We start from the raw sequence: 16,188 nt of genomic DNA on the forward strand, positions 1-16,188 counted from the left end.
CAGAAAGAGAAAATTTTTTTAAATCTCATTTACAATTACACCAAAAATAATAAAATACCTAAGAATAGATTTAACCAAGGATGTGAAAGACCTGTCCTGTGAAAATGATAAAACATCAATAAAAGAAATTGAAGATGACACAAACACAGAAAGACATTCTGTGCTTATGGATCAGAAGAACAAATACTGTTAAAATGTCCATACTACCCAAAGCAATCTACATATTTAATGGAGTCTGTATCAAAATACCACCAGTATTTTCCACAGAATGACAACAAACGATCCTAAAATTTGAATGGAATAAAAAAAGATCCCCAGGAGCCAAAGAAATGTTGAAAAAGAAAAGCAACAATAGAGGTATCACAATTCCAGATTTCAAGTTCTATTACAAAGCTACAGTAATCAAAACAGTATGGTACTGGCACAAAAACAGACACATAGATCAACAGAACAGAATAGAAGGCCCAGAAATAAACCCACGATTATATGGTCAATTAATCCTTGAGAAAGGAGGCAAGAACATGCCATGGGAAAAAGACAGCTTCTTCAACAAATGCTGTTGGGAAAACTGGACAGCAACATGCAAAAGAATGAAATTGGACCACTTTCTTACATCATACACAAAAATAAATTCAAAATGATTAAGGGCCTAAATGTCAGACCTGAAACCATAAAAATCCTAGAAGAGAGCACAGGCAGTAATTTCCTTGACATGGGCCATAACAACATCTTTTTAGATATGTCTCCTGAGGCAAGGGAAACAAAAGCAAAAATAAACTATTGGGACTATATCAAAATAGAAAGCTTCTGCACAGGAAAAGAAATAATCAACAAAACTAAAAGACAACCTACAGAATGGGAGAATATATTTGCAAATGACATATCCAATAAAAGATTAGTATCCAAAATATATAAAGAGCTTAAACAATTCAATACCAAAAAATCAAATAATCCAATTAAACAATGAGCAGAAGACACGAACAAACATTTCTCTAAAGAAGACAGACGGCCAACAGACACATGAAAGGATGTTTAATATCACTAATCATCAGAGAAATGCAAATCAAAACCACAGTGAAACATTACCTCGCATGTGTCAGAATGGCAAAAATCAAAAACACAAGACGCAAGTGTTGGCAAAGATGTGGAGAAAAAGGAACTTTGGGCACTATCAGTGGGAATGCAAACAGGTGCAATCACTATGGAAGACAGTATGGAGGTTCCTCAAAAAACTAAAAATAGAATTACAATATGTCATAGTAATCATACTACTGTTTATTTACCCAAAGAATATGAAAATACTGAGTTGAAGGGTATATACACCCCAGTGTTTATTTTATAGTCAAATTATGGAAGCAGCCCAGGTATATACCAATAGATGAATGGGTAAGAAAATGTGGTGTATATTCATATATACACACATATATACATATATATAATAGAATGTTATTCAGCCATAAAAAAGAATGAAATCATGCCATTTGCAGCAAAATGGATGGATCTAGAGAGTAGAATACTAAATGAAATAAGTCAGAAAAATACCATATTTCACTCATTTGTGGAATTTAAGAAATAAAACAAATGATCAAAAGGGGGAAAAAGAGAGACAAACCAAAACCAATATAAAACAAATTTTAAAAACCCTAGACTCTTAACTATAGAGACAAACTGATGGTCACCAGAGGGGAGGTGGGTAGGGGGATGGGTGAAATAGGTGAAGGGATTAAGGAGGGCACTTATGACAAACACTAAGTCACGTAGAGAATTGTTGAATCCCTATATTGTATATCTGAAGCTAATGTAACACCATGCGTTAACTATCCTGAAATTAAAACAATATTTTTTTAAAATGTGCCCTGTGAATTAGTAATGAATGAATGAGTCAATGAAAGGTTAAATTTAAAAAATGTAAATGACTACAAAAATTACTAAGGAATGTAAAAGTATTTGAAAAGATGAAAAGACAAATCGTGATTTAGGTTATAAAGATAATCATGTAAATATTCTTCCCAAAACAACCATAACTTTAATGCAAGCCTAATGAAATTCCAAAGGGTGTAGGAAATTGACAAAAAGGGGCACCTGGTGGTTCCGTTGGTTAAAGCATCTGCCTTTGACTCAGGACATGATCCTGGGGTCCTGGGATCGAGCCCCAGATCAGGCTCCCTCTCTCCACCCCCTGCTCATGCTCCTCTCTCACTATCTCTCTCTCTCTTTTAAATAAATAAATAAAATCTTTAAAAAAAAGAAATTGACAAAAATATTCTGCAGTTCACCTGAATGAAAAAAACAGGAATTTTTTAAATCCAGAATAAAAGGGGGAATTGCACTACTAGATTAAAACATATAATGAAATAATATTAACAGCAATGTGAGAGATGGGCAGGAAAAAACCTCAGATGATATTAATCCCCTAAATGATAAGAGACAGAAACAGACCCAAGTGTAACATTAGAATTTAGTACAAAAATCATGTATTGCTTCTCATGATTCTGAAATTTTGGTGGATCTCCAATCAGACAGCTTATTTCCCCCTCACATTGTGTGGACTATAGCCACTTAGCTGGGGCTGAAAGTTCCAAGGTGGCTTTCACTATGTGTCTGGTGCTTCAGCTGGGGTAGCAGGACTTGGATTGAGACTGATGGACTTTCTTCCCTCTTCCCTACCCTTTCCCTTCCTTGACCTTCTTTCCTCTCTTTTGTCTCTGTCTCAGTCACACACCTCTCTCCCTTCCCTACCATCGATCTCTCTCTCTTCCCCTGGACTCTTATCTGTCAGTAATCTAGTGTGAGTTCTTTTACACTGTGGCTGATATGTTATGAGAGCAAGAACCCAAGCTGCCTGGTCTTTTAAGACCTACAGCTAGCATAGCACAGATAGCTGCTTCCATTGGCCAAAGCAAGGGACACCAGCCCAGCCTCAACAAAAGGTAACTAACTCTTGACTGGAGGACTTTATGTGCATACATTGTCCCATTGCTCATGTCTACATTAGCAGACAACCTACCAGAATAAATTTGTTACTATTATGAAATACGTCTGCACACGTGCATGCACACTTGGGCCCATTTGGTTTTGCAGACTAAGTCTATCAAATATTCTCTTCCAAAAGATAGAAAAATAAGGAATGCTCCCCCAGCTCACTTTATATTGCTTATATAATCTTGATTTCAAAAGCATACTGAAGCACTACTGCAGGAAAGGAAAATTCACTGGTCTTATTTAAAAATACAAATCAAAAAGTATTCTAATAAATCTTTAAAAAAAAACAAAAAGTATCTAGATAAAATATTATCAAATCAAATCCAGCAATGTATAAAATAAATAATACATGGCATCCAAATGCAGATGGGTTCACATCTGAAGATCTAATATAGTCCAATCACTCTAATGAAATAAAATAGTGGATGAGAGAATTGATTTTTTATCATTCAAAAATAATTCATGACTTTAAAGAACTCTTAGCAAATAAAAATAAAAGTGAACTTCCTTAACCTGATAAACAGAATCTACTGAAAGCCAACAACAATCACCCTGAATGATGAGAAGCCATAGCATTCCTTTTGAACATGATAAGGATACCCACAATCAATACTTCCATTCAACATTGTACCAGACGCCCTAGCCAGAGGGGTAAGGAAAGAAGAAAAGATAAGTGGCATATAGGTTGGAGAGGAGAAACAAAACAATTATTTCCTGATGATATTTTTTAACACTTAGAAACTCCAAGAAACCCGTCAAATGAACTACCAAACATACAATTTAGCTAAGTTGTTGTATCAAAGGTGAATATATAAAATCAATGCATTCTCCTACATTAATAATCCAACAAAGCTGGTATGGGTTATTCAAAAAATGACAATAACATTAGCTATTACAAATTTAAAACAAAATATCCCTTAATCCCAAAGAAACTCTTACAAATTAATGTTAATTTTTTAAAATGAAATTACTGGACTATCAGAAATTATAGATGAATGTCTATGTAAATGGAAAGAGATTTTCCAAGTGTGAAGGCCATGGAAAGACTCATAAAGCAAATAATTGATAAACTAAACTCCATAAAGTATGTTAAAGGATATAAAAAATAACACATAAATGATGAACTGGAAAAATAGCCACTAATAAGGCAAAAAAAGTGGCTACCCTTAATATACAAAGCATACATCTTAAAATCCATTGGAAAAACACTATTGCTGCCAATAAACATAGTAGCAAAGAAAATTCATGCAAGAAAGTATCACTTATAATCATGTGAAAAAAAGGTGAGCTTTACCATAACAAAATTACTTGCTTAGTAATATAACAGTGATGTGTTACTTTTTAGCCAGCAAATGGAAAATAACACCAAGAAAATGTAATTTGTGTGCTATGAGACAGGTCCTCTCCTACACTGCTGTTTGGAGTTGAAAGAGTACAAACAGCCCCCAGGCTGTGTTTATGTTATGAGCCTAATACAACACTCTGTGCCTGACCCGCTATCTGGGTCTGTATCTATTTATATATCCCAGAGAAATAATTATATATTTATATTTATATTATATGTATGCATATATTTTACACATAATCATATTTAATATATTTATATTATGTAGTATGTGAATGCATATATGTATGTACAAAATTGCCCATGATATTACTCAAACTATAGAAAAACTGGCTATGCAACAAATGCCAAATGGTTAAATAAACTACGGCTCACCAGTAACTCATCTCAAATTCTGATATGCTTGGGAACCCTTCTTCAAGGAGACTTTTGTGCAGAAGCCCAATATATAAATTAGTTAAGTGTGGAGCTGCTGTTTGACAAGCACAAGGGGAGCCTTGGCCCAAACGAACTCAGTGGCTTCCCTCCCAATTCTTACTTCTTCCCAAGCCCTGTGGTGGCCCTCAAGACACCTTAATGAATCCCCAAGACTACATGGAAAACTGAGGGAAAAAAAAATACCACTATACTATACCACTATATAGTATAAGACTACTAAAGTCACACTTTGACAAATTTGTAATAAGAGCAAAGGCTCAGGATACAATATCACATAAAAATTAATAAACACAAAACTGCATTCGGTATGATCACAACTAGATAAAGAGATATGACATGTATCTACAAATAGATATTTACATATATGTAAATATCCAGTGATTTTTCTACTTTCTTTTTTTATAGTTATCTATAATTTTCAACTTTCTTACCAAAACCATAAATTCCTTTCGTAATTAAGGGGAAATGGAAAATTATTAACAAACATGTGTAGTTTGCAGTCAGGCCCACTAGTTCATGCTAGAATTATTATATGCATCTGTAGGGGAAAAAAATCTTGGAATTTTTAAGAAAGTTTTATTAGAAACAGCTAAAGAGCTCTCCAATAATCTACCTCTGGGACATTTATCTTCAGTGTTATTCAGAGCACATCTGAAATCAATTACAGCCCCCCAACTGGCTTCAGGAGCCTCTGTGCGCCTCGAGCCATCTCCACAGCAAATTGCCTCAGCCGTGGTCAAAGTCAGAATTTCTCAGTTGCCTTGGTTGACCTAGAAATGTTTTATGTAATTTGCCATTATCTGGAAGGAAAACAGTTGTTAGAAAATAAGTCTTTTTTTGGCTTTGTCTTGTTAAAGGGGTGCCAAGAAATATTCTTCATCGTTCAGACACACCAGAAGAAAAATAAGAAATATTCAGTAAAATAAATGGAATCTCCAAAGTAAATTCAAATAAAAATCACTGTTAATCTACCTCTAGAGAGACAACGTGTAGGGTGATTTGTTTTTTAACCTTTGACTATCAGAAGTAGGGCATCTATAAGGACTGAACATGGAAATAAGAGGCAGAATTTTAATTTTTCTTTGCTTCCTCCGTTCACTACATATTTGCCAAAAAAAAAAAAAATCTTTAACAAGAGGATAATGTAGTAGGGGCTGGGAATAGAAATTCGTGCATAGTGGAGGAGAGAGTGGAGGCAGAAATGTAAAGAAATGATTGCAGTTTATTGAAGAGTGCTATAATAGAGGTGTGTGTGTAGGCAATTTGGGAAGTGCAAAAGACCACTCACTTTTCTAGGAGTGGAGGAACAAGGAAAAAACTGTGAAGGGGGAGATGGAAGGAAGGATGGAGACAGAACTCTCCAATGTTTCTAATAACTCATGCAGCTTTACATTGATCACTAATCTGAAATGGTCCCTTAGAGCCTCTGGGCAATTCAACTGTACTTCAGTAGCTCATTACTCGCCTACTCTCCGCCACTGGTTTGTACCCTCTCCTGTCTCCTCAAACCTCCAACACTTCCTCCCCTCCCTCTATCTCAGATGCTGAGACTGCTTGCTTTCGATGTGCTCCCAACCCACATCCACTGACCTATCAGTACATGTACCCTCATTCTCCACCATCCCTCCTGTGGCTGTGGATAAACTCGTGGCCTCTGAGCTAAGGCCAACCCTCCACTTGTGTGGTAGATCTCATCCCTCTTGCCAACACAAGAACACTACTTCAACAATTGTTTCCTCTCTCCCCTGCATCTTCAATTTCCCTCTCTCTCTGAGTCATTCACATCAGCGCACAAAAATGCTAGATCTTAAAATAAAACCCTCACTTGACCCCATGTTCCCTCCCAACTACCACAACACGTCTCTGCCGTCCTCTACTGCAAAAATTCAGTTGAAAGGTTGACCTACAGACAGTGTCTCAAATCCCACTCTTCCCATTCTCTCTTGCATGCATTCCTGTCAGGCTTTCTTCCCAACCACTCCACTGAAACAGCTTTCATAAACATCCCCAAGCCTGTCTCCCTCACTCACACGCCATCCTTCCCCTCCCTTGCCCCATCACCATTTGACATATCATATATTTACTGGCTTGTTTGTTGCTTCTCTCCCCCAACTAGTCTGTAGTCTCCAGAAACTCTACCCCCAAGGCCCCAGAACATCGCCTGGCACAAGTATTCAATAAATTTGTGTTATGTGGATAAGTGAGATAAACAAATTACCATGCCTAAGATTATGCAATGATCCAGTTGGGGAGCAGAGATCTCAACCCAGCTGTACCTCACCTTCACATTGTGTACCCCAAAGCTTCATGGTACAACCTGGGACCCTGGTGAGGTGATTGAAACAGATGGCAGTATTGTTAGTGGCATAGGGTCTATGTCAGGAGGAAGATTTGCCATGGAGAGTTGTGAAATCATTTAATAGTTTGCAAAATAAGCATAACGTTAGAGAAATTGCCTACTTACTCAGAGGTGAGTAATCTGGCAATCTCATAGATCTACGACCCAATCCAGAATGAGAAATGGAACAACCACAGTCTCTAAATGACCTAAGCAGATGTCACAAAGCCCAAGCTTACACATGAGGAGCTTAGTGGGTTCTCTCGGGGCCGCAAGTTTAGGGTTAGGTATTCCAACCACAGAAGCGTAAAAGCAACCAACTCTGAGGTACTAGAGGGAGCACATCCCCATACACACACACACACACAATTTCCAGAAGCCTCTGCAAGAACTTAAATGACCTGGTGTGGTTTCACTCGGCCTTACCACAGCCCTTCACACCTCACAGCCCCTTTACACCTCAGCAGTGATTCTCCTGCAAGACAGTCAAATGCAGGGAAGCTTAAGACAATAATTGTTTAAAACAATGATCTGAGGTTATGACTGAGTTGTATTTAGTATCTTCTATTTTTTAAAAATTTATTTTATTTATATTCAATTAATGTATCTTCTATTTTAAAAAGGCAGATAGAGAACCCATATATTTTAGAGATATCCATAGAATCTGGCTGCAGGATTTTTTGTTTTTGTTTTTGTTTTTTGTTTTTGTTTTTGTTTTGTTTTTTGTTTTTTTTTTTTGGCTGCAAGATTTTAAAGCCTGAAGTTGAAGAGGCAACATCTCAGTGGGGGGTGGGGATGGGGTCAAGAATCTATTTAATACAAGAGCCCAACCCCCAATCATTCTAAATAAACAGGACATTAGTGTACTGCTTCAAAGGCTAAAAAGAGAATCAAAGTGGATTTAAGTGGATAAGTGGATTTGATTTTTATTTTTAATTTGCGTTTAAGTCATGCCAAAGGCATTTGAGAGGTGATAAATATATCACAACTTGCATCATGGAAGTAACATCTGATATCAACAATCCAACACAAGTTGGTACTCACTGGTCCAGGGAATGGGAGGCTGCTGACATTAGTAGGTCTAGATCTTCTATAGAAATATGATAGTCTTGTGGATAATTAAGTATACTTTTTCCACGCAAGAGATTGAGTTTTCTAAGATTAGCAGTATAGTGTTTTCAAAACTGAAAACATATTAGCAGCACCAAAGAAATCTCCAATAATCAGGCTGTTAACTCTGCAGACCAAAAAGAGAGAGAAATAAGAGCTTAATATCAAAATTTTCTAATTTTTTCCACCCTTATTAGCACTTCTGGTCTCAGATTTCCCTGCCAGCATTACCAATAGCGTATGGAAGCTTGTTTTTGTCACATATGTGAAGATTTATTTAACTTGAAAGCCCTCCCCCATTCATGTGGATTGAAACCATAACCAAACACCTTGTCACATGTTTCCTATTGTGAATAGGCATACATGGCTTTCCAAAGAATAATTATATCCCAGTGTGCAGATTTTGCCCAGACTTTCAAAAGGTAGATTATAGACCTTGAAAAACTAAAAAACTTATTTGTGATTTTTAATCAGGAAAAGACTGTTCAAAATAAGACATGGAAAACAACTCATTCTCTGGAAAATAGGAAAATAAAGCTTTGGAAAACCAATTTCCCCTTTTCTTTGAGCCAGATTATAAAATCTATGGTAAAAAGATATTACATGAGGGGAAAAAATCTTTTTTTCTGGATTCAGTAGTCCAAATATCATACGAGATACTTTAAAGATAGAATTTTTGCTTTTGGGGGGAGTGGAATGGCTTCTTAAATGTCATTAGGATCATCACTCTGCCTTGTGGCCAAATCTTTCTAAAGTCCCTATAATCTGATACACAAACATAAAATTCAAGGCAATAGAACAAAGGAATTAAGACTATTGGCTCTCAAATCAGACCTGAGTATGAATTCTCGATTGCACTTAATATCCTTGAGCTATTAACTTCTATGACCCTCACTTTTCTCATCTGAAAAATGGGGTAAAAGTATAGCCTGTTTCATACTTTCAGAGTTACTAAAAGAATTAATGAAATAACAAATGGAAACTACCTACCATTGAGTAAATGCTCAACCACTGTTATTAGTGATTTCAGTTATGTGATTGTGAATCATGGTAAGTAGCATAGACGGCTGTGAGTCTTTAAACCTACTTGCCTGCCTGACACATAGTCACATAATGTTTCCTTCTTAAATATTTTATAACAGACTGCTGAAAGGATGAGTTTTAACCTGGATCCATGCTCTTAAAAGTTAAGAAATGTAGTGACTTTTCTCTATTCCATTTGATCTGCCCCCATTGTTCCTTCAACTTTCTTCCCTACTTCCAGAAACAACTAGAGAAGGAAAGAATGAGAAGACTTGATGACAAACAGGAGAGGATCTGGACACTGGACAGTATGAGGTTTACTCTTGAGAGAGTTGAAATGGGGTAACATAAGATGAAATATGAAGGACGGTGAGCCCACGTGAGAAAACAAATCCTGACACATAGATGTCAATCTGTGGTATGACTGAAAAGCAGTCTAGCAGCTAGTTTTTGCCCCCACACTCCATGACTGTGCCTTGAGCCTTTTCCATCTCCTTAAGACTAACTCCCTTCATGTGAAAACTGTATTTAAAAAGTACCAGGGGGGATCCCTGGGTGGCTCAGCGTTTGAGCGTCTGCCTTTGGCCCAGAGCCTGATCCTGGAGCCCCGGGATTGAGTCCCACGTCGGGCTCCCTGCATGGAGCCTGCTTCTCCCTCTGCCTGTGTCTCTGCCCACCCCCCACTCTCTGTCTCTCATGAATAAATAAATAAATCTTTAAAAAAAAAAAAAAAAAGTACCCGTGAACAAAAAGCTAAATTAACCCAGTAAATTACAAACCAAGAAATGATGACAACAAAGAAGGTGTCAGCAACATTACTGGAAGAGTGACAAGGAGTGTTCAGGTAAATTCAGTGGGTCCCAGACTTACTTTGTAGTCTTCCTTCCAAATCCTATCCAAAAAATGAAAGTTCGGTCCCTTCTGTTTTCATACAGGGCTTGATGAGCATGTTTTGTCAATTACTCTCAATGACTGACCATGACATTAGAAAATGTTATTTCTTCAAACTAAAAAGAACCTGCGCTGCCCCTTCTCCGTTCTGCTTCCCCTTCCCCCCACGTAACTATGCCCCTTCACCTCTGGTGGGGTTTTTTTTCTTCTTCTTCTTTCTTCTTCTTCTTTTACTTCAGGATTTATAAAATCCTTTGAAACATGTTGTTTCCAGATGTAGGTCCCAAGTGCCCTGTCATTTACTTCCTGTCCAAGCACAGAGCAGATGGAATTACACAAGTTTGGCCGTCTGATTCCACCCTCCAATGCCTTCATTAAACTCCAGGATTTTAAAAGAGTCTGCCCAGTTCCTGGCAGGGACCTTTCCATACTTCCACCCCCAAAGCTGTAAATTACTACCTCATTAAACTCAATTGTAAATGATGAGGTGTCTGGAATGTACTTTCCCTACAGCCTCCGTGGACTAATTACTGCATCCCAGGTCTCCCTCCTTAACTTAGCACATTATTCAAGCGGTAGAATGTTTGAGTAGCTCATCGAGGGAGATTTTATTTCTCTGAAGGTATTATAACTCTATCTTTCGGTTCCCCAAGTAGAAGATTTGTGATCTTTCAGTTCCCATGGAGCCGTCTCTCTTTTAACAAGAGAAAGCTGTAATCAACAGGCCTTTTTCAAGAATTCATTTTTCTTTCTACCACACAGGCAGTTGCAACTACAGAACTTTTGTTTTTTCCTGAGTATCAGTGAGAAACAACATTTTTAAAAGGCTGCTGTTACTGCCATTAATTTCCACAGGTAGAGGTCACCTGAAATATGTTTAAACATTTGTTGTTGTTGTTGTTGTTGTTATTTTGCTTTTGTTGTTTTTTTTAATTTTTTTTTTTTGGGGGGGGGGTGAGACAAAGAGATACAAAGGAAACTCAGGTAACCATTGCCTAGCCACCTAAGTCTGATTCTTTGATGCCCTTTGTTTTACAAAACCTTGAAGAGTCTGGAAAGGTCATGGGTAAAGAGTAGGAGGGGGAGAAAGAGGAGGAGGAGCTGTCACATTGAATAAATAATCTATCCCATGTTCCCAGCCTGGTTGCCATCACGTTAGCAGAAAAGGTAAAACTAATATTCCCTGAGGGGCAAAAGCTCAGGAGGTCAGTCCTCTTTCTTACGGAGATTTTGCCTCTTTAGTTGATTCATTGGTGTAGAGTCAAGATTTTTCACTATGCCTGTCTTGGGTTTCTCTTGACACTTGTTTCACTATAGTCAACCAGTTGTGCTTCACTTTGTCACTGGAATGTAGGTAAAGATAATGACTTGTCATATGGAGAAAGGAAATGAGGGCCATTGAACAAAATGCTTTAGCTGAGGTCAAACAAGTATTAGCAATATAGTCATTGCTGAAGTAGAATTTCCATGAAGGAAAATGCAAAAATTGATAATGGAATGGAGCATCATTCATTTCTAACTCAGCTTAAAAATATGTTCTTGGGTATTATAGATGATCCTAAAGGAGATTTGTTCAGATTTGGACATGACACATAAGGGGTGGACCAGGTAACGTAGGTGTTCATTTGTGTGTAGAGAAAGTTCAAATGAACTTTGCTCTTTACTCTCTAACTGGGATGGAATAAAAGGATATAACTTAGTCTTGGTTCCTAGCCTAGGACCTTGGAGTAGACAGCAGGAAAGAGGTAAAGGAGCTATTTCCTCGAGGAAGGAAAAGAAGCATAGTGTTACACAGGTGACAAAGAGTAACAGAGTCAGGAAGGGTACAGGCTCCTCCCTTCTGCCCACACGCAGCATAACTTTGGTTTGGTGAGGACTGAAGGAACTGCAGTGTTTGCCAGACACCGCCAGGGCCTGAGGATTTGGGAAACCATCTTTTGGCAATGTCATCAATGTTGTCATGGCGGACACCAGCAGCAGTGATGATGCTGAGTTACCATTCTCAGAAAATTTCATAAACCTCAGATATTCAAAAGGGTACAGGGTGTGGAACAACAGGAGCTAAAGGAAGACATCACAGAAATAACCAAGACTTGAAAAATAAAACTTGAAAAGGATGGACATCCTTTGTGTTACACAAGTGCCAGTAGAATTTATGACTATAGTCGCCTTATCCAGACCTATAGTCTGGTGAGTTCTGGGAACATCAATTTACACAAAGGAACACTATTTAAATTAGGACCACAAAATGGGCACAGAAAAAAATTAGCTATTGAAGTAGACCAAATGGAAGCAAAGCAGGCTTGAGAAATACTTCATGTTAACTATGTTTTGAGCGATTCACTCTGATTAATTTTTTTATTGCTTTTATTGGATCGTTTAAAAGGCGATTCCAATTTTAAGATTATTTTTCCCCCACAGAGGAGAAGAAACAAAAAAGGATATATGCCAAAAACCCTACTGTAGGGCTGCAGTTTTATGCAATTCAATTCCAGGCAAAACTAATCTATGACGAGAGATACCCCCAATGTAATTACTTCTGGATTGGGGCTATTGCCTGGGAAGGAACATAAGGAAACTTTCCAGGGATATGAAAATGTTCTAGGTCTTGTGTAGTGGTCATAAGGGATAAACACATTTGTAGAAATTCATTGAGCTATAAAATCAAAATTTGTACATTTTACTATATTAATTACACTTCACTAAAAACAGTGTTAAAAAAAAAGGTTTATTGCATATGTATTGCACATTCTTGACTTCATACGCTTCCACAAAGAAAAAACTGACATCCAAAATATCTATGTTGGTGTCTTGCTTAGAGTCATATTTTTTTTTTTTTGAGAAAGAGAGAGAGAGAACGAAAAAGAATGCACAAAGAGGGGGGCAGGGCAGAGGGAGAGAGAGAATCCTAAGCAGACTCCATGCCCAGTGCAGAGCCCAACAGGGGCCTCCATCTCACAACCCGGAGATCATGATCTACGTGGAAATCAAGAGTCAGATGCTTAACTGACTGAGCCACTAGAGTCATATTAAATATCTAAGTTAACCTAAAAACAATTGATAATATATTGGGTCAACCTATCAGAAACACATTATATCTTCATTTATTCCTTCTTATTTGAATACTCTCTAAATATAGTTTTAAGCTTTTTCCTTAATTTAAAAATTACTTTTGTAGAAATTTTAATTCTGTATTTTTCCGTCATACGTACCAGTGAGTTGTTTCTCATGTATAGGAAAATAATACTATAGGTATTTTAACTGACTTCCTTATCTCCATTACTCTTTTCTTTCTAGAATTTGTTGTTTTTGTTTGCTTTCATTGAGCATATAACTAAGAAATAAGAACAGTATTGCCTTGTTCTTGGCTTGAACTACCGAAAAGGTATTTTTAAAAAGTGATGAAAAATATATATGTCAATTGTATATCAGTAAAACTGAAAGGAAAAAAAATGATAAAAGCTAGTATTCCTGTCCTCTTTGTAGTCTTCATAAAATGCCCTTAGCATTTACTACTAGGAGGATGCTGATGTTAAACTGAGAGAAAGATTTACTCTCATATTAAGATATTATCGTCTAGGGACACCTTGGTGGCTCAGTGGTTGAGCGCCTGCCTTCGGCTCAGGGCATGACCCAAGGGTCCCAGAATCAAGTCCCGCATCGGGCTCCCTGCATGGAGCCTGCTTCTCCCTCTGCCTGTGTCTCTGCCTCTCTCTCTTTCATGAATAAATAAATAAAATCTTTATTAAAAAAAGATATCATCTATCCTTAGTTTTCCTTCAATTTTTGTCATAGTAAAGTACAGAATTTTACATCTCCAGGTACAGAAAATAGGGATAGAAAATTCATCTCAACAGTTAATTAAAACATTCAAATGGTTTCCCTCCTTCGATCTAATAATGCCATGATCACATTGTGTTAATAGAGTTTCTAATATTAAATCATTCCAGATTCCTAGAAATCATATTTCTATGATTTTCAATCATAGAAATCAATTTCTATGATTTACATGTGGTTTGTGAAGAATTTATGGTATATTTTTCCCACTGGAGTTGTAAATATATAGCTTTATTTTTTATAAGCATTTTAGGTCTACTTCTTTTGCCCCCTATAAGTGTAAATGGCAAACTTTTTTCCCTGTGGTAAGCATTTCAGGAAGTTTGGCCTCAGTGATAATTTTAATTTTAATTTTGTAAAAAAAAAAAAAAAATTTAATTTTGTATGTTTCGGTATGTGTGCTGCCGAAGCGAGCACAATTTTGTATGTTTTGGCACCAGTTCTTAGCCAGCTTTATACAATGAATTGGGGAACTTTCCTTCCTTTTGTGGACTCTAGAATGTTTCATGTAGTGTGGCAATTACCAGTTATTGGAAGGTTTGAAAAAAGTCACATGTAAAAATGACTCAGATCTTCATCCAGCTTGGAGAAAACTCATTTTGAAGGTTATTGGTGTATTCAATTTTTCTGTATCCTGACTCAATTTGAGCAATATATATTTTCCTAAAAAACTGCCAATTTTCATATGCGTTAATTTTAAATATCATATTCTAACTCTTCATAACTTATTTAAAGTTAGATCCCATTTTAGTTAATACACCATATGTTTTGTACATGGTGACTTAACTTTGCTGGTGGTTTCTCTGTTTTATCTGTCTTGATGAATATGTCTGCTTTTACCTTTAATCCTTTTCTCTTGCTTGCCTCAGATTAATTTGATTGTTTTCCAACTCTTTGATGATGATAGGTTATTTTCATTCTTTCTGGTTTAATAGAAATGCACTGAAATAACACATTCTGGAGATACTTTTAGCTTCCGTTGTGTAAGATCTTATGTTCAGTGTCCTCATTACCATCTTTAATAACCTCAGCTTCAATTTTTTTCCCCACTTACTCAAGAAAAGAAACATACTAGTTAGAAATCAGGTCTGGCCTGTGAGAGGCCCTGATAGTGGCTGAAATCAGGTAAATGTCCATGTAGGAGCTTAGGGCTGAGGGCAGTGCAGTCTTTTTCTATATTGCTAGGATATATACCACCAGTTTCCACAGTATGCAGTTTCCACATCATGATTTCAGATCACTGAATTAATTCTTAACATCATAGCCACATTCTAGCCCAGAGAAGGAGCAGAAGAGGGTAGGAAAGGATTTACAAAACATATGTTGCACATATCATCAGAATTTAGTCACATGGCCACATCTAGAATCAAGGGATCCTGAGATATATGGTCTTTCCCTGGTTATCCAGGTGCTCAATTAAAAATTCTATTACTATGTAAAATGGGAGAACAGATAAACAGGGGGAAAGAATTGTACCCGCCGGACAGTTTTTTTTTCCCCTGCCAGAGTGTTTTAAAAATGTTTCCAGTGAGCTGATTTAATTTCTAATTTCTAATTTTGTTTCAGTGGAGCAAACAATGGGATATGAATTATTCCTAGTTTTTAAATTTATTGACAATTGTTTTCACTGAAGTATACCTGACACACAATGTTACCTTAGTCTCAGGTGTACAGCGCAGTGATTGGCCAAGGCTGTATGTTAACACTATGCTTGCCTGAAGTGGAGCTCCCATCAGTCACCATACAACACTATTATGATTCCATTGACTATATTCCCTGTATTTTACCTTTTATTCCTACAACTTATTCTTTCCATAACTGGAACTCTGTACCTCCCACACCCCTTACCCATTTTGTGCATCCACCCACCCCTTCCTCCCACAAACCAATACTTCTGCTAGTTTCCTTTTACTTGCTTCCGAGTTTTCTCCAGCTTCTCTGAATAGATGCTTAGAAAAGGCAAAGTTAGAGGGAGATGACAGTTTTATATATCCCATTTCATAATTCTGTAAAATGTAACTTATTTTAGAAATGGCTGGTTTGCTATTTTTCACTAATATTAATAAATATCTTGGACAAATATGCCTCTCTAATAAAGAATTAGGGGCTACATGTACTCAAATAATAATTTGGGCTTTTTTTCAAGTTGTAGTTTCACTACAAATTCTTGTTCCTAAAAAACATTTTTATTTTATTTATTTTTTCTAAAAAAACATTATAAACT

Source organism: Canis lupus, chromosome 11 (genome assembly GCF_011100685.1).
Source record: "Canis lupus familiaris isolate Mischka breed German Shepherd chromosome 11, alternate assembly UU_Cfam_GSD_1.0, whole genome shotgun sequence".
Lineage (NCBI taxonomy): Eukaryota > Metazoa > Chordata > Mammalia > Carnivora > Canidae > Canis > Canis lupus.